Source organism: Lissotriton vulgaris, chromosome 8, assembly GCF_964263255.1.
Source record: "Lissotriton vulgaris chromosome 8, aLisVul1.2, whole genome shotgun sequence".
Taxonomy (NCBI): Eukaryota; Metazoa; Chordata; class Amphibia; order Caudata; family Salamandridae; genus Lissotriton; species Lissotriton vulgaris.
Window position 1 is genome coordinate 698,324,904 of NC_141696.1, and position 19,703 is coordinate 698,344,606.

General features: G+C 46.0%; 1 protein-coding gene across 1 annotated transcript in view; it reads right to left on the bottom strand.

Moving 5' to 3' along the window:
- RAB9A (RAB9A, member RAS oncogene family) overlaps positions 1-14,245 on the bottom strand; it is a 223,434-nt gene extending 209,189 nt beyond the window's left edge. Inside the window, exon 1 of the mRNA XM_086934566.1 lies at positions 14,108-14,245. The gene's annotated coding sequence lies outside the window, so the exon portion shown is untranslated. The remainder of the gene's footprint in view (positions 1-14,107) is intronic.
- Between the last annotated feature and the right edge of the window lie 5,458 nt (positions 14,246-19,703).

A 19,703-nucleotide genomic window follows, 5' to 3' on the forward strand; every position in this document is an offset into this window, starting at 1 on the left:
GTTTCCGAATTTTTACTGTTCAACTGTGTCTATCCAGACTTTAAGAATGAACAGGACTAGAGCACGAATTCATTTCAGGCAGTGTTTATTTTAAAAGTACCCAATGCATTTCGGGCTCAACGCCCTTCTTCGGGGGTCTCTGTAAACAAATAAAAATAATCACAGTCACCAATTCGGTTGTCCATTTCATTATAGCATTACTATTAATTTGAAAATTATGGAGTAAAACGGATGAATATGGTTAAAAAATTGGCAAAAATTTTTGCAACTGTGCACATTCAGCTGGGCGTTTGTTCGGGGCTAGATGTAGCCCCCATTACAGTGAAGGCATTTAAAGTCACCATCCGCGGCCTATGCATTGCCAAGAGTGGAGGAATCCTGAAAGATATTAGGACCAGATTGAGTAGACTGGAAGGCGACTTTAAACATATCGAAACTAGATTACAGACAGCCCCAACGCCCGAGCTGCAGGCGCAATTTAGGAGTACACTGGATGAGTACCAAGGCACTGCTGAGAGCGAGTGTAAATTTAGGAGAAAATACTATAGGGAGTGATAATACGGAGAGGGAGACAGACTGGGTAGGGCGTTGGCATCCCTAATCCGCTCTACACGGTTCTCAAATATGGTCCTAGAAGTGGAGGATGAGGATGGCCAGACCCAAAGAGATACGGCGGATATAGTGGCAGCCTTCCGTAGTTTCTATAAACGTCTATACAAGACTCAAAGAGATCACTCTACTGAGTTTGACACCTTTTTTGAGGACACAGTGATAGCGTGGCTGGGGGATGGCCAAAGGAAATTTCTTTTACGGCATCACGAGGATGAAGAGATAGTTACAGCTATAATGCAGCTATCATCTGGGAAGGCGCCAGGGCCGGACGGCCTACCAGGGGAATTCTATAAAACCTTTCATCACCTGCTCATCCCGCACTTGTGACACGTATTCGAAGAGGCTAGGGAGTCTGGAATCCTTCCCCCGCCTATGCGGGAGGCGCACATTATCTCTATACCCAAGCCAGGCAAAGACGCTAAATATTGTGATTCATACAGGCCCCTCTCCTCAATAAACGTAGATGCGAAGATCCTAGCTAAATTAGTTGCAAACCGTATTAGCCCCCTGATGACCGCATTGGTCCCCCCGGACCAGTCGGGCTTTGTGCCCACTAGAGGCTCATCCCGCAACTTGTGTACACTGTTCGCGCTCCTGCAGGATGTGGATCCGGAGACAAACGCCGCAGCAATATTCCTAGACGCCACTAAGGCGTTTGACTCCCTGGAATGGGATTATCTGGCCTACGTGCTGCAACGCATGGGGTTCCCCCCTCTTTCTGGCCTGGATTAACCTACTGTACTCAGGGTTGCAGGCACGGATCCTTATTAACGGGGTACAGTCGGCCCCTTTCGCGATCACCAGAGGCACCAGAGTCACCCCTGCTATTTTGCTATTGCCAATGAACCATTAGCTGTCAAACTCAGACAACACCATCAAGAGCACGCCCTGGTCTACCCTGAGAGGCAAAATTCTAATATCACTGTATGCGGACGACCTTACGCTATATCTGAGGGACCCTGACATAAGCCTTAACCCCATTCTTCGTATACTAATATTGTTCGGTAGACTGTCGGGAATAAAGGTGAATTGGGGGAAATCCCAGATATTTTCCCTAACTGACTCCTCCCCGCAGTTCGAGCCTGACTATCCACTGGCTTGGTGCGCAGACTCGGTTACATATTTGGGTATCCGCATCTCCCGCTGCCGGCAGGAATTGATGAGAGACAGTTATGGCCGGGTACTAGATCGACTGACGGATAAAATACCCCAACGGATTGCGATGCCCTTATCCATGGCCGCCAGAGTGTCGTTGATTAAAATGGTGATCTTACATAATTTACCTGTTTACGAACATTCCGAGCCGCCATTTCTTTAACAGTATCAAATCACAGTTGATCAGATTGACATGGGGCGGGAAAAAGCCCAGACTGGCTTGGGAGATCCTCCATCGCCCCTTTGATGCAGGAGGTCTGGAGATCCCGGACATTGAACTATATTTTATCTGCGCCCAGGCTCACTTTGCGGCCTACTGGATACACCCCCCCCCATACATGCCTCATCTGGCGGTAGAGGATGGGCACATGGCACCCACTCCTTATTCAGCATATTTGAGCGCCCCCACGGTGCCTAGACACTTGGCTTCCACTACCGTCCAATGCACTACACCCGCTTGGCGGGACCTGGCACAGCGGCTCCAGAGCCCGCTAATGTATTCACCTTTGGCGCCTCTGCGGGGACAACACGATATCCCTGTTACACGAGAGGGGGGTGCTATAGGATGTTAAGGAGGCTCTCTCGGCTTACTTGGGGTCAACTGAATACTTAGGGGACTTTTTGCACCAGTGACAAATTCTTTGGCACCTCCTCCCCCACCCCGCTGGAACGCTTCTACTATGTGCGACTCAGGCAGGACGTTCGGGCCCTCACGCCTTGCTTCCCACTCGAACCGCCCATCATGGCCCCCTGCACGTCCTGCTACAGAAGGAAACCCCAGAGCATGTATTCTCACGGCTATAGTCCACTACACAGAAGGAATGGGAGAGGGACCCCGGCCCGGGTCAGATGGGAGGGGGACATGGGACACCCCCTCACGGAAGAACAATGGTCATTCTGTTGTCGGCAGACCAGGGAAATCTCGGCTAATAGCAGATTACGACTCATACATTATAAATACTTGCACCAACTTTATTATACACCTGTCCGACTGCACCGTCTCTGGTTGCGGGATACTGACCGGTGTGACCGATGTGGAGCGGAAGGAGCGGGGTTTGGATACTTGGCCTGGAACTGCCCACTGATCCGGTAATACTGGAGGGAGGTCCTTGGCGCATTAGATGAGATGACAGGGATGCACGTGCCTGATACCCCCCTTGTGGTGCTCTTGGGATACACTGAGCAATTGCCTGTAAAGATCCGAAAATACACTTCACTGTCCCTTTTGTTAGCAAAAAGAAGGATTGCATGCCGTTGGGGGAAGAGGAAGGGTTCCAAAATTTAAGGAGTGGTTGAACGATCTCACACACTTTCAGGATGAATTACATATTTACTCTGAACTTATGTCACCTACATCTCGCCCACGGAACATTTGGGGCCCTCTGCAAACTTACCTACTGAAACACACTGATACTGATGACACACACCCAGACCAGCTCCTGGAGGAGGAGGGCGGACGGGAGGAGGCGGGACACCCTGAAGACGTAGAATCATGAATTGCTGGAAGAGGCGGTCTGTCTGGCGCTGGACACTTTGTGGGTTGGGGAGCAGAGGTGATGTGGGATGCTGATACACGGCAGGGGACCAGGGCAGGGGTGGTCAACCCAGATGAAGACCGATGGCAAGAGATCTGTGTTTTTTTCCCGCTGTTGGGATCTTTATGTTTGTTAGAGACCTGAATAGTTGACTGAATAACATGCGTGCTCTCCTTACGTGGCTGGCCCGATGGGTTGTAGGCGGCTTGCTGTGCTTCTTCCCATACCCTCTCCATTGTGGACTCAATTGAGACGCAGTGCCGGCCCATTGGGATGTAAACACCCTGCTGTGTCAACTTTGCAACCAGTCAATAAAGGTCTTGTTGAAAAGAAAAAAACATTCCAAAAGGTATACGCCAACATTTTGTGTACTGTTAAAATAGGCAGCGAATAAATACTACAAATTAATAAACCTTGAGGGGATCAAAATGTTGCTTTGGTTTCATATTTTCATTCTTTAAAAGTTAGATAATAAGAAAACCTTATATTTGGAATGCTACAAACCTTGAAGGCTCTGTTAACAGGTGCCCGAGTTGCAGAAGTAGTAAAAGTAGGGGGGGGGGGGGGGGGAGACCTTTCAAAAACACACACACACCATTTTGAGTGGTCACTCCCATTTTTTGGTTTCACCTGCACAGTGCTTGCGAAATCTCGAGTACATAAAAATCTAAAGAGGGGCTTAAAGTCCACTCATTACTTACCTTTAGTTATTATTAGCTGGCTCTCCCATCACTCTTCTTTCCTACTCATTAGTGGCTCCTCCTGAGCTTTGGTGTCTTCGTCTAAGCTGTGGACCATTGACCAAGCACTGCTTCCGTGGCCAATGTCCTTTCACAGGTACACTTTTTTTACTTTACTTACAGGCTGCAGCCACAAACTCATACCCATCTACATGTTGCTGATATGACAATAAGGCCCATTCCAGATAGACCACAGGCTAAAACACAGCAGTGCCAGAAGGCCACGTCTATAACAGCATTCACTCCTTTGGGACGTTTTACGTTTCAGTTACGGCGTCAGAAAGTGGAAACAAACCATGCGATTCTGGGAAAATTGCTCACTCTCCACCACCCACCCCCTGTGTCTCCCACTGAACAGGAGTGGCGTAGAAAGCAGGACAGTATGTGTAATATCCTATTACTGTGCATTCCCAAATCCGTCTTCCTACGATCCCAGACATATAAATATGCAATAAAGCGTCCTACATAAGCGGGACGCTGGCGTGGCCGCGCAGCTAAGCTACGTGATTCTTTTATGTGGTGGGGGGGCTATGAATTTGCTTATTTCCACATTCTGTATTTTTATAACGATTGCATCTCTGTTTTAATTGAAAGTTAGAAATTAAACTGCAGCACTGACTAATTCTGCCTGAAACCCCTGACTCTAGACTGTCCTCGCGGTGTCCGTCTGTGAGAGCAGACCCGCCATTTTCGAGATCAGCAGTCTAGTCTTTTCCCACCCTAGTCCTACATAAACAGGACGCTGGCGCAGCGAACGCGTGCAGTGGACTCGCGCAGCAGGTGTGCCGCTGGTGCGCTTAAGGCACGCACGTCCGCTCACTGGCCGTGCACAGTGCCAGCCATGCTGCCCGTTGTGATGCAGGGGATGACTCTAGTAAGAAGATTTGTTACTCTAGTGAGGCGCTAAGACAGCTAGGCAAGTCGGCAAGTGGCAGGATTGCTAGACCTAGTCTGGAGGGAACAGCTGGTCTTATTTCTGACTTTGTCAAAAAGGATGTCATGGCCGGAGAACTGCTCAATGTTAGGTCTCTGCCTAAACATCATGTGGAGATCCAATTGTTCCTTGACTCTCACTGTCTAGATGTTGTCTTCGTGACTGAAACCTGGACTCACTCTGGATTGGAGGTAGAATTAGGTTTGGCTTGTCCTCCGGGCTATAAAATTCTACATAAACCACGAGTCAGTGGACGAGGAGGTGGGGTAGGGATTATTTTTAAGGAACTCTTGGACTTTGTCCAATTAGAGATCGATGAAGTCAAAGGCTTCGAACTTTTAGGCTTCTCACTTAAAGACTCTAAAGGTTGCTTACTGGCAGGCATTATTTGTTATTGACCCCCAGGAGCGGTACGTTCATGTCATTTGCAGGGACTGATAGATATCACCTGCAAAAAGGCCCTTGCCCATTCTAACTGGTTTCACATGGGTGATTTTAATCTATGGTGCAACGGAAACTTAGACTCTGGATACAGTAATCTTTTTCAGGCTTGTGAGAGCCTGCGATTATGCCAGTGGATTACTGAAGCCACCCATAGGGGGTGAATACACTGAACTTAACTTTTTCTAAGGAACAGGCCGTGGAAGCAATAAAGATCCTTCCGGTTGGATGGTCCGACCACCACCTGGTCAAGTTCCAGATACTTGACCCTAGTAGGGTTCGGCCTGTCACCAGCGAAACAAGGATGTTAAGGAGTACAGATTGGAGGGGACTTTAAAAAAAAAAAAAAGAGAGATTCCTCCTTGATATTTTCCTTAGGAAATGATTTTAATAATGATAGAACAGTGGAAGACAATTAAACGGATTTTTGCAATCAGATTCAAAGTCGACTTGACCAGATTGCCCCTTTAAAAAATTGTAAGAAGACTGGTAGGCCGTCAGCCTGCTGGTACAATGATCACCTTAAAACCAACTTGCCGAAAGGCTGAGCGGAAATGGAGGAAGATCTACTTGGATGAGGATAAAGTCTCCTGGAAGGCTGCAATAGTGGAATATAAGAAGGAAATCGATTTGGCCAAATCCAAATACGTTGCTAATATCCTAAATTCTAAAAATAACTCCAGAGCAATTTTTAAGATAAACTATCACCCAAGCTTTGTGTGATAGTTTAGCGAGCTTCTTCATGGAGAAAATAAACAACATCATTGATTGTCTGAATAGGAATAATTCTTCTAAGAAAGAAGACTTCACTGTTAAAATCAAGGAGACACGAGATTTAGGGAAGGATAATAGGGCAGGTCGTCTGACCTCTCCGAGTTTTTTTGAGCCACTCTCGGAGGAGATTTTTAACAGAACTGCTATGAGTGTTTCTTCTGGGTCCCCTTTAGATCCCCTCCCTCACAAAATTTGGAAGGAGCTGGGCCCTGAGCTTTTTCCTACTCTGCGTCAGATCTGTAACAGCTCTTTAATCTCTGGTTCAGTACCAGCATGCTGGAAACGGGCGGTGGTTACTCAACTTTTGAAAAAAATGACACTTGACCCGACCTGCGCCGGAACTATAGATCAATCTCTCTCTTACCTTACCCGATTAAAATCATCCAACGACTGGTCAGCAATAGTTTGTCTCAGTTCCTGGAATCTAACTCCAGATTCGATGACGTTCAGTTCGGCTTTCGACCTGGCCATGGAACTGAGACTGCCCTAGTGACCGTGTTAGACGACCTTCAACTGCGGGCAGACAGGGGACAATCGGGCATTCTCATTTTGCTCCACCTGTCTGCCGCTTTCGATACAGTCGACCACGGTATCCTGCTGACCAGGCTGGAAGAAGTTGGGGTGTCAGGGACGGCTTTAGAGTGGTTTCGTTCTTATCTTTCTGACAGGTGTCAGGCGGTCTCCCTTCCGCCGTATCAGTCTAAGTTTTCCAACATCCACCACGGCGTTCCTCAGGCTTCGGCGATAAGCCCTATTCTTTTTAATATCTATATGAGACCCTTGATTGGAATTATGAAGGCACATGGTGTGAAAGTGGTAAACTATGCCGAAAACACCCAACTTTTCTTCTCCCTAGAGGGTAATCTGTCAATTTCTTTGGCAACTTTTCATGACTGCATGCAGGCTACTGCCGTCTGGTAAAGAACTAACTCACTTCAATTTAATTCAGATAAGACTTAAGTCTTATACTGCGCCGTGGGGAAGGTCCCTCCCCTTTTTCTGGACAATTTCTGGCCCTCTCCAACCAAGTCTACTAACTCTGGTTCCGGCTAAAGCAGTACATAATCTGGGAGTGATGCTTGATGCGAACTGGACCATGGAGGTACATGTAAATAAGGTGGTGGGGAACTGTTTTTCCCTGATTAAAGCACTAAGGAAGATCCTCCCGCTGCTGCCAAAGACGGTCAGAGCGCTGGTTATTGGTAGTATCATCCTCAGTAGACTGGACTACTGTAATGCTCTACTGTTAGAGGCCCCCAAATTCTTGATTGAGAGCCTCCAAAGAGTTCAAACTGTGGCGGCCAAATTGGCACTAATGAAACCACGACGCTCGTCAGGTTCACTGGCCCTTGCAGAGCTTCATTGGTTGCCTATAATGCAGAGGGTCCAGTTTAAGTTTCTGTGTTTGGTCTTTAAGGCTCTTCATGGCCTGGGACCCATACCTCTTCAAGAGAGCTTCACATGATACACTCCAACAAGGTGTCTTTGCTCTGCCACCGCCTGTTTGGTGAAAGTCCCGAAAATTCAAAGAGCCAAGTCAGGAGGCAGAGTGTTCAGCTCGGCCGCTGCCAAACTCTGGAACAGCCTCCCTTTGGAATTTAGACAGCTACATGATCTTCTACAGTTCAGGAAGAAGATCAAAACATGGCTGTTTCCCAGAGCCTGACAGCTTTGGAGTTGCCCTGTTAGTTTACGCCTGCTTTCTCTCTCTGCCTGATGAGGATTCAAGTACTGTTAAAATTACTATTATCTGCCGCCCAAGCCATTCTTATAGCTTTGGGGGCCTGGAAAAGTCAAAATGGTCACACTTGTAGGAGTGTGATAGTTAGTAGTAGTGTTGTTATCATTGGCAGCATGTCGTGTGCAATGTGTGGTGCAAGCTGCAGTGGTCTCCTTACAAGAGCCCTGGCACTTATTTTTTTACAATGTAAGCACTAAACAAAATCTGGCATGAGGTGTGTCCTATCTGATGCAACTTGATAAAGTGCTGCAAAGTTGATCTCGGCGCTATCACCCACTCACATTCCATTCACTTGGAGCTTACATATTATATCACACCCCCAGCTGCCCCGCCACAGACTGTGTATCTTTCATTAACAACTGGGAAGAAGACACATCACAACAGATATGTCACATAGGTTACACTATTTCCACAATACGGATGAACGAGCCTGAAATAGTCAACTGCATCCAAAAGCAATCATGTGGAGAAAACCATTAAGTTTTAAAAAAGAACCCTCACTCACCAACCTAGTTGGTGGCATACTTCATCACTGACTTCCCACCTAGGGTGCAGAGTGCATCCTAGGTATGCTTCGACTCCCGACTAAAGCGGAGCAGGTTTTTGTTTGCGATAGGTAGTGAAAAAGGTAACTTTTTAAATTGTCTCCAGGATCCCCCTCCTAGCCAGAAGAATTTTAAAAGTGGGGTCCTGGGGCAAGAGTAACAAGCATTGGCATAGCCAATAGGTCTTGCCTTTGAGACCTTATAAGTGTTTAGCCATGCAACATTTGATATTGTTGCACCATGGATATTGTGATGGATAACTAAACACTTATAAGGTCCCAAAGGCGAGACCTATTGGCTATACCAATGCTGGTTTCTACGTGGGGTGAGTGATCTTTTTAATGAACTCTAAACTGGAAAAACTAGTAAGTGGGGAATTTCCGGCAGTCCTAATCAATTGCCTGCAGCATGGGCGCATTTTAATCCAGAGCTGCCCATCGAAGACTACGAGGTATGCCTCGAAAGAAATACAAGCATTTGCAATGCAAACGGTCTCACGTTTGTGAAAGTTAGAGCTCTTGGCGTTGAAAATGACAATATTTTGTACTTCAGTTTTTTTAATTTGAGTGGAGTGATCATATTTGCTAGAGCTATTGCATTTGTATGACTTTGCGGCGCTGGAGAACCAGAAAATGGGCTTTAGGTTATGAAGGAGGGGAGAGAAGAGTATTATGCTGAAAAAAAAAGTAACACCACCCTTGAAAAAGCAAACACTCATAGGGAAGGCAAGATTAAATAAAGCATAGGAAATGTAAGCAGAACAACATAGTTACCTTAATGCTTTTACACTTATTTAGAATTTAGTGTTTTTGGCATGAAAAGTTAAGGACGTTCTTACAGGGCCCAGTAAGAGACTACAGGGACCAGAATGCACCGCTAAAAGCCAACATAAGCTAATCATGCCAATTACGAGGAGTGACCCAAATGTAATAATAATCGGTAATCCAGTGAGACAATGACCTCACATCAACTAACCTTGTAATTAACGAAAAGGCCATAAACAAAATAACACAGGGTACTTTGGTAATGTGGAACTGTAAAAAAAAAAGTGCAAAACGTACTGCCAAAATCTATATATATATAGCCGATTTCGTATGGGTTGCAATGGGTTTTTTTCAGGACCAACAGTGAAAGGCCATAACAAATACGGCCTTAAGTGAAGTAAAAGTACACGCAATAAGGTGTACTCAGTGGTGGAGATATTCTCTTGGTTTCCAGGGTGAAGCAGTAACTTACGGTTTTCATCCAGCACTCTGTATTGGATTCGTTATAAATTTATGTGATAGGGATCCCGGCGGAGGGCGTGCCTGCAGTCACACTATCTTCAAGGTCCCCGCACGTGTCGGAAACCTATTGCGGGCCTGACACGAGATCCCGGAGATCATAGATTACACTGGCATACAGCTATTTTAGATGTCCTGTATCATGCATAAGAAGAACATTCAATATTCCAGAATGTGATATGTACAACTTACAGTTAAGACCCAATTGTGGCACATTACTTGGTATTCCCAATAATACTGCACACAAAAAATAGGCATTAGCAAAGCCAATAGGTTTTGTGTTTGCAAGTTCTATTTGCATTGAAAATGTGTTTTAAAGATGTTGCAGCATGGGTTGCTGAGTAACATAGCTCGAAGTAAATTAAAACAAAGCAATATTGCACAGTCAATGCTGGCCACGCCATAGCGGTCTTCTTGATTTGTCTATCCCTTTGTGGCTATTTGCAAGCTGTGAGGAATACAGACTGGCAACCTCTCTAAAGATATAGAGTTAAGAGACCAACTGGCTGCCTTTGTTTTGTCAAACAATTATTTATCTATGCCAAAAAACTGAAGGCAATGGTTCTTCTGCATATCATTAGCAGAGAAATAAACTTTTAGAAATACTATAAAGCAATCCTCACCAACAGCTGGAGACTGGAGCCAGGCACATAATCATACCCATCTTCAGGGTCGGTGCTAGGCATGGGCAGTGTGGGCAGCTGCCCAGGTCCTCGCACTCAGACCACCAGCATGGGGCCCGCACCAGTGCAACACACCACCAAACCTCTTGTGCCCCTGCCAATCCCATTAAAGAAAGGTGTCTGTTTGCAATTGGGCTTACAGGAGGAGGACCCCCAGTAGAGCTTTCCATATAAGCAGGGACTCTGGCATCATCAATAGCATTACAGTAAGTTCTAAGAAAAGCAGCACCTCAGGTTAATACGAGCACTAAGAAAAATATTAAATTTAAAAAAAGGATTATAATAGGAAGTTATAAACCAAAAACCATCAACACATAAATCGTCAAGCGATGACAGGGCACTCGCTTAGTAACATCAAATACGTTACTATGGTTTATGATGGTTCCTTTGTTACAAGCAAAAAGATCAATTGATGGACAGAATGCAGAACAATGCCATACATTCACCCCAGTACAGAGATCTGGGCCTAAATCCATCGTATTTTTGCACGCCATGTCATTCCAGTTTGGACCCAGCAATATGCAAATCAGTCTGGACCCTGCGCCCAATGGGAACAGTCTAGCCCAAACTGCCAGGCCAGGTCCTCCCTGGACTGGAAACAAGCATCCTAGGACCGGTTTCTGGCTTTCAGCCCTCATCAGCCAGGATAGCTTGACTTCAGTGGCATGGAGAGCACGGGAACCACGTCTGGGCATACCCGTCCCACTCAGGGTGACAAATGCAAAAAGAACAATTGATGGACAGAATGCAGAACAATGCCATACATTCACCCAAGTTCAGAAGAGATCTGTGCCTAAATCCATCGATTTTTGCTCACCATGCCATTCCAGTTTGAACCCAGCCATGTGCAAATCAGTCTGGACCCTGCGCCCAATGGGAACAGTCCAGCCCGAAATGCCAGGCCAGGTCCTCCCTGGACTGGAAACAAGCATCCTAGGACCGGTTTCGGGCTTTCAGCCCTCATCAGCCAGGATTTAACCAAGATCTTTTGACTGGGGTGAATGTTTTGATTTGTTCTGCATTCCGTCCATCAATTGTTTGTCTTTTGGTTCCCTTGTTACAGCAACTTAACAGGCAACAAGCTCAAATATAGTTCTGTGGCACTTTATGGAGTAAGTAGAATAGATCATAATTAGATACGGGAACAGTTCAGCTCATAAGATACTGCTGAATACTTAAAAGCATTTTTTTAAAACCTGAATATATTAAACAAGGTAACAACGTCAGCAGATGAAGTGCCACTGCTGACCCTCAGTGCAGAAGCTAAAATTGTGTTAACTAGGTCTGCAAATTTAAAAATATTAGTTTGGGTGCTTTACTAAAACAAACACTTATACCGGATCGTAGCAGCTTCCAGTTTCTGGAAGACGCTACAAATTTCACAGAGCAGGCGTTTTTGTGTTTTAGACATTTAATATAGGCACTTTCCTACAAATCGGAAAAATACATTAAAAAAAATAACAGCTACCACAAGCATTTGTTGCATTCTGCATTTGTTCCTTACTAATACATACTAAATGCGCAATCATTTCCATCTGCTGAGCACACAACCTAACGAGATCGTCATAGAACAAACAGGGTGACCAGTTTTTACTCAGTTGTGGTATGGGAATCAACCTTAACCAAAAGGTCTATGAAAGCTGTCACAATCTGATATGATACCAATTTGATAACTACCCCTACGAACATCGCAAGCATCGTTTATCCATGCAAATAAATCAAACTTCTTGGGAATGGCCCTACCTTGAGAATAGGTTGTGTACGATAAAATGGTAATAGCAGTGATGCTTTTCCATGGACTATTCTACTCCAGTAATCATCGTGAAACTGAGCTAGGGGTCTCATTGAAATATAATTGACCTTTGACAAATCCTGCCAAATTTTCCACTTAATACTGTCCTTTTTCACGACTTGGAAAGATTGTCAGAAAAAAGCAGAACAGCAACACAGAAGCAACAGCATAATAGTGAAAGGGATTACAAAAAAAATAAGAACTGATTTTGCAGTTAGGAAGGCAAGTGGCAAGTTTCTTATTAAGGGGTTTTCCCCTCCTGTGCTGCAGATCCATGATTCCCATTGTTCATGACAAGGTCAACTCGTCATAAGCACAGCTCAACCGTGCCTTAAAGTACTTGTGTTGCAAAATATCAATGTGCTCGCTCTGATTTTTAAGGATGGATTTTGGAATGTATTACTCTCGCTCCCCATCCCACCACTGACCCAAATATTGATGAGCCTCTATCCTATCAATAAAGCTATAGCCCACAATTCCTAACTATGTTCTTGGTGAAAAAAATGATTATGTATTTACAACATGGCAAATCTTTTTCCAAGCTAGGGAGTGGAACAGATGTGGAAAGCAAAGAATAAATACGATTGAGTCTACATATATACAACGAACTACAAAAACGAATATGTAACAAATAAGTCTATGTAACTGCTATTATACATAGCTGTAAAAAAAAAAGTAAAACAAACAAAAAGAAGGTACCCTGCTTTAGTATCAAGTAAGTTCAAAGGAAGCAGTAAGGTAACAGCTGCAAAGCACTCTCCGGCTATTAGTTACTAAGGTGCAATAACAACCAAAATTACCAGATGGCTCAGTGTCAACAAGAACACTACAGATCAGATCACTAATCCTTTCTGTGAACTTTGAACTTATACGGAATCAACTGAAGTGAACCAGGACTGCAAATCCCAAAATGCACCGTTTTTTTAAACTAACTACCAGCACGGTACCATGATGCCCCTTTAGACATGGTCATATTTTAACTTTATTGCGCATGCTAAGGACACCCACAACCCAGTGTCTTGTGAAGACAAGCTCCCTGCCCTTCCTTTCTACAATATCTGGAGATGAATCTCACTCCCCAGTGTCGGCTGAGGGCAGCCCACTGACGCTAGCTTGAGTGGTGAACAACCACATTTGAAATGTATATGTAAAAGGAGGGAACATAAAGCTGTGTTAACCCTTTACAGAAACAAAACTCAATCTCCCATCCCGTCCAGGCCCTCCTACCTAGTACCGGGAGACGAGGGGGAGTGGGAAACTAACTGCAAACGTATAAAATCCAATTCGGCACGACTAATCACACAAAGTAAGGAAAAATGCCCCACTTGCGACAGACTCATCACGTGCCTCGTACAGCTGACAGGTCAGGCCTAAATTGAACTGCAGTGAGTCAGTCATGGGACCCTGCATCATGCCTATCTGACAATAGCTTTCTTTTAACTCGCACGGGGAGACAGGATCTGAGGATTCAATCAAGGTTGAAGGAATTTCTATCCAATGAAACCGAGTGTTCTGTTTCCATACGTGCAATTTCACGTTGAACTATTAAGATTATGTATTCGTGATAATATTCTTTTCACTGCGTGCGTTTAGCAGCACTGAAGACGCACACTGCGATGTGCTGGGAAACAGCGATGGCAAACAAAAAATACATCAGACAGAAATAGTCCCTAGAAGGAGAGGGCGGGATTGCAGCAAGGAGTATCAACAACCTGCAGCATAGAGACAGCAGGTAAACAGCAGCTGACCCAGCCTGATCCTGTCCGCTTTCTGATGCGTTCAGCAAAGGGCCGACACTCCAAGTATTGGAGCACTAAAGAATGACAATCAAACCCCAAGAGCAACCCCCACAGAATCCCCAGCGAGACTTACCGCCCAGCGAAGGATCTTTAAACATCTGATCGCCTCAGACTTGCTTTCGACTCTCCAAGACTTCAAAAAGTGAAGGCGAAGAGAGCCAATAGGAAAACCACTCTAAACTGACTGGAGCGGAGCTGGGCGGGGCTCTGTCGCCGTATCGGTCCAGAAAGCACGTGATTGGTTAGAAGAGAGGAACATGCCCCGGAAAAGACGACCTATCCTTCCAGAGAGAGACCGCCCAGTCCGAGGCCGACCCGGAAATATCAGCTCCATACTGTAATATTCGCTTATCTTCAAAGTTTTTTGTTTGTTTATTCGGGGTTTTGGCCGTGTTGTGTCTTTGTAGCCTGCAGCTAATGGTGTCCACCGCAATGAACACTAAAGGAACGCTTTGACATAGCGTGGGTCACGTGAGATTTCTTCAGTGGGAAGGGGAAAGGAACATTGTTACCCGGACCCCGTCCAGAACAGTGGGGTACTGTAACTCAATCTTGTACGCACAAGTAATCGTGAAGCGTACACCCCGCAACTCTTTTTTGGAACAAAATTCATTTCATGTGTTCGTGTTGACTAAAGACTGCGATACAGCCCGCGGGAGCAATCTGCGAAGGGCAACCAGTGCAAATTAAAGTGTGTTTAGTTTTTTTACAATAGTTTCAATATGTGCAGGTAATTAGGTCTTTTTTTAAATTTTATTTTTGCAATTTTATGAAGACTTCAGAGCGCTCTACACAGAGGCGCAACTAGAGTGAAATTCCAGGGGGGTATTCTTCCAGCAATTTGCAGAGTGAAGATGCAGGGGCTTCAAGAAGGGGTGAAAGAACAACAAAGTCTCATAAACAGGTACATGGTCTTTTAAGGACCTGTGAAGTACTCGGGTTCAGCTGTGTGTGTGTGTGCCCGGGAAACTGTCTCATCCCGGGCTGACACACATGAGGGGGGGGGGGGGGGACTGAAGCCCTTTGAGCCCAATGGGCGTTGCGCACCTGGCTCTACAGCAGTAGCAGGATACATGGGTTACAGCGAGTTCCAGTTACTGTTTTTATTGGAAGATGCGTGCAGGGGTTACCACATGAGACATGATGCCAATATTGGCACCCTCCCCCGAAGCATAGTAAGGTACTTCGTACACACTGCAATAAATAATCACAACACACAAAGTTTGGTAGAAAACAGTTTGCTGCAGGTTTATTTCATACAGAAGTATGCCAGTGTGGTGGGATAAATTACAGGTGATCCAAGGGCAGGCAGGGATGTGTAACCTAAGCTGCCCACCCACCTGATCAGCCAAATGGCAAACATGGCCCAACCCAATCCGTGCTACAATTTTATCTGTGGATTTTTCCCCCTTAAATACTGTGAACCACCAGTCCATGACTTTATTCACAAATTTTTAGGGGTTGAGCGTTGCATGGCAAGCTCCCGGTTGCTCAGGCTCCAACTGCCCGAAGGACTAGCAGGGCACCAACGTTTCCATCCAAGGTCCTGTCGTAAATAATCCTGGAGTTTGGTAGCAGGGGAACAAAGAGGAAAGTCAGTGGGTGGTGGCAGGTATAAGTACTGGACCACAGCCCCTTGCGAGCCGGAAATGACACGGCGAAGGCGTAGTTGGGGTCACAATAAGTGGGTCGCAGTAGATGTGCCAGAATGCGGCACTAAGGTGGCGCCCTTTTAATTGGCCACGGTCATGCACAATTAAGGCATTAGTTTAGATGGTGGGGTCACAAACAGAATGTGGTTCAGCGCCTGGTGGGGAGAGTACTTAAGTGTGGACTAGGGTGATTAACTAAGGTGTCTGTCAAATAGGAGCTGTGATAGCAGATGGGATGGGAGTTTGTTCGAGAGAGTGGTAGCCTGACCAGGCTACCAATCTACTGTGGTGAAAGTTTTGTCATACCACTTCTTCATGACATCCTGGCTGGCTTCTAGGTTACTGGAAGTTTGATTCCATAACTTAGCCACTTGGTTCCTGAAGGCCAGCATGTAGCTCTCTACATCTTGGGGAATTTTCCTGGGGGATTGCTTCCAGCCTTCCTTGACCAAACTCAGGGGTCTTCTAAAAGAGTGACCAAACAGAAGTTCAAATGGACTAAAATCCACTCCCTTCTACGGTTCCTCCCTGTAGGCAAACAACAGGCATGGTAGGAGGATATCCCACCTTTTCCTCAGGGCCTCTGGCAGGCCGATGATCATGCCCTTCAGAGTCTTATTAAACATTGCAACAAGGCCATTGGCTTGTGGATGGTAAGGGGTGGAGAACTTATAACTTACAAATCAACAGAGAGGGTGAGGTAGAAGTGTAAGTATTGAATATCACTCTTCTTCCATGTGTCATAATATTCTCAATCAAAAGAGAGTGAATTCTACAGATCTGGAAGGACTCAGGCGTTAACAATCCTTTTCCGAAACTCTCTACCAAACATAGCCATTAGCGGAATGTATCAGTCACCACTATGGTATTCTCGTTAGGCGGCGTCATCACTGGGTTTCGCAAATAGGTACTCGCTTCCCTAGGTGAGTACCACCGCCACTCAAGGAATGTACTGTTGAGATCCATCAGGTAGTGTCTAAAATTACCTCCTGTATATTCAAGAATACCTTTAAAATGGGTGGTTACCCTTGAATGGTGTTACGGTTAATTTGCACTTCCTGGAACATTACCTTTCTTTTAATCTTACCCCTGAATCTTTCACCCATATTGAAGGTATTCTTGAAGATGGCTGTGCCATTGTTCCAGGCTTCAGGCCTTTGTGTCTCCCATCCTGGGCTGCCATGGACCTTGTCGTACCACAGTTCCAATCAGGTAATCCTAACATCTCCACATGAGCCTTGAGCTCTACTTTCTTCCAGGTAGGGTGCTCAAGGGCATTACCCAACAAACAGCTCATAGCCAATAAAGGGCTTACAGCAGCTTTCAGAAGATCTGAAACTCCCTCCCCCCACTCAAATGGACCCAGGAACACAGGCGAATGCCCCTTTCTGTTATCAGCCACCACAACATGGTGGAATGCACAGGGAATTACCTGCTCTGGGGAAACCAGCTTACTCCTTACAATAGTTGTACTGACTCCTGTATCCCTCAGAGCATCCACACCTTGTCCATTGATGGTAACCCATTGCCTATACTTTGCAGTATTTGAGGGCACATGAATCTTAGGAACTATCTCACTGTCATTCAAAGACACTAGGGTAACAACAATAACCCCCCCCCCCTCCAGCACTACACTAGACACCCCTGGAACCTTTCCTCCAGTGGGAACTGAGGCTCTTTTTGGACACTTGGAATCTGCCTAGTAGTGTCCATACTCAAAGCACTTGTAGCACTTAATGGACTTGGGATACTAAACTTTAAAAGGGTAGTTTCTCCTCTGGTGGCCAGATTGGAATGAGAACCAGACCCTTTACCCTGTGAGTTGTTTTGGGGGCCCAGTCTTTTAATCTTCCCCATTCTTAATCTGGTTGGAACCCTGACCACCCTTTTGGGAGTCTTCCCCTCCCCTGTCCCCCACTCCAGATGCTTTCTTGGACCCTCTCAAGCAGATTTCTGCCTCCTCAGCAAGCGTCCTATGGTCAGAAAGCTTACTATTCACTAGGTGTTGGCACAGATCTGCGAAACAAATATCAAGCATGCTCTCCTTCAAAAATAAGTTTTACAGCTTAATCATTTACTTTGCTGCGCCTCACCCAGCCCTTCAGTGCCTTACCAGGGTCATCTAAGCAATCAACCTAGCTCTGTGTGGATAGGTTGGGACTGGCCCTGAACCATCGTCTGTATTTCTCAGGTGTCAGCCCAAACTTACTGGTCAAAATGGCCTTCATTGCAGTGTGATACAAAAGGGGATGATGGACAGGGTATGCTCAGACGTGAGTCCCTTGCTCACTTGGCCACTGGATTCAAGATAGCCTGGCTGATGAGGATTATGAATCCGAAACCGGTCCCAGGATGCTTGTTTCCGACCCAGGGAAGACATGGCTTGGCAGTTCGGGCTGGACTGTTCCAATGAGGCACAGGGTCAGATTCATTTGCATATGGCCATGTCTGAACTGGGGTGGCTGAGTGTGCTAAAGAATGGTGATGGATTAAACCCAGATCAGTTGACTGGGGGTGAGTGTTTGATTTGCTCAAACGCTCCGTCCATCATCCCCTTGCGTATCGCTTTGTTCGCCCTAAGTTGGCAGGGTATGCTCAGACGTGACTCACTTGCTCACTTGGCCACTGGATTCAAGATAGCCTGGCTGATGAGGATTATGAATCCGAAACCGGTCCCAGGATGCTTGTTTCCTGTCCGGGGAAGACATGGCTTGGCAGTTCGGGCTGGACTGTTCCCATGAGGCACAGGGTCAGACTGATTTGCATATGGCCATGTCTGAACTGGGGTGGCTGAGTGAGCTAAAGAATGGTGATGGATTAAACCCAGATCAGTTGACTGGGGGTGAGTGTTTGATTTGCTCAAACGCTCCGTCCATCATCCCCTTTTGTATCGCTTTGTTCGCCCTAAGTTGGCAGGGTATGCTCAGACGTGAGTCCCTTGCTCACTTGGCCACTGGATTCAAGATAGCCTGGCTGAAGAGGATTATGAATCCGAAACCGGTCCCAGGATGCTTGTTTCCGGTCCAGGGAAGACATGGCGTGGCAGTTCGGGCTGGACTGTTCCCATGAGGCACAGGGTCAGACTGATTTGCATATGGCCATGTCTGAACTGGGGTGGTTGAGTGAGCTAAAGAATGGTGATGGATTAAACCCAGATCAGTTGACTGGGGGTGAGTGTTTGATTTGCTCAAACGCTCCATCCATCATCCCCTTTTGTATCGCTTCATTGCAGTGTAGCATGTCTGGTTCTCCACTTCTAGTGTGAGAAGAGTGTTTCTTCCTCCTGTGGGTATGCACCTCCAAAAACTACCAACCTAGAACTTCTCTGGGACGTTGTGCACTCTTAAAGCCACCTCATAGGCTGCAAATCACTTGCCCACATCATCCCCTACCACATAACTAGGCACTAAATCTTCGGGTACTCTATACTTTGACTTATGTGAAGACCCTGCAGGTGTGCTGACACCATTACTGTTGTTGGGCCCCACCTGTAGGGCTCTTATGTCCAGCTCGCTGAGAGTATTCTGAAAGAACATCTCCTTTCCTCCATGGTTAGTCTTTTCTATGCTAGGACCAGCTTTTTTCGCAGCCAGCGCCAGTTTCTGCTGTTGCTCCAATTTAGCAAAATCTAGCCTCAGTTTCCTTTCTTCCTTCCTGTCTGCCAGCTTCTCTAGGGACAGGTTTCGGAGGAGACACTGCTCCTGGCCCGGGGAACCACTATTTCTTCCTGTAGGTTGTTGGCCATATTCCCCAGAAGTTGTAAACCAACATTGGAATCTACACTCCTCCTCTATGATTTCCTGTTGCTCCTCCCCTGGGTTGTCAAATCCTTCAACCTGGATCTCCGCCCAGGCTCTCAATGCTTTCCAGAACTGTAACTTCCTGGAGAGTCCTTTAACAGAAATCTGAAATCCCTTACAGAACCTCTTTAGCAAGGTCCCATTGTAGGACTCTCACTTATCCAGCTCAAAATCAGTTGATGCAGGTACAGTTACTACTTCTCCTGTTGGGGACATG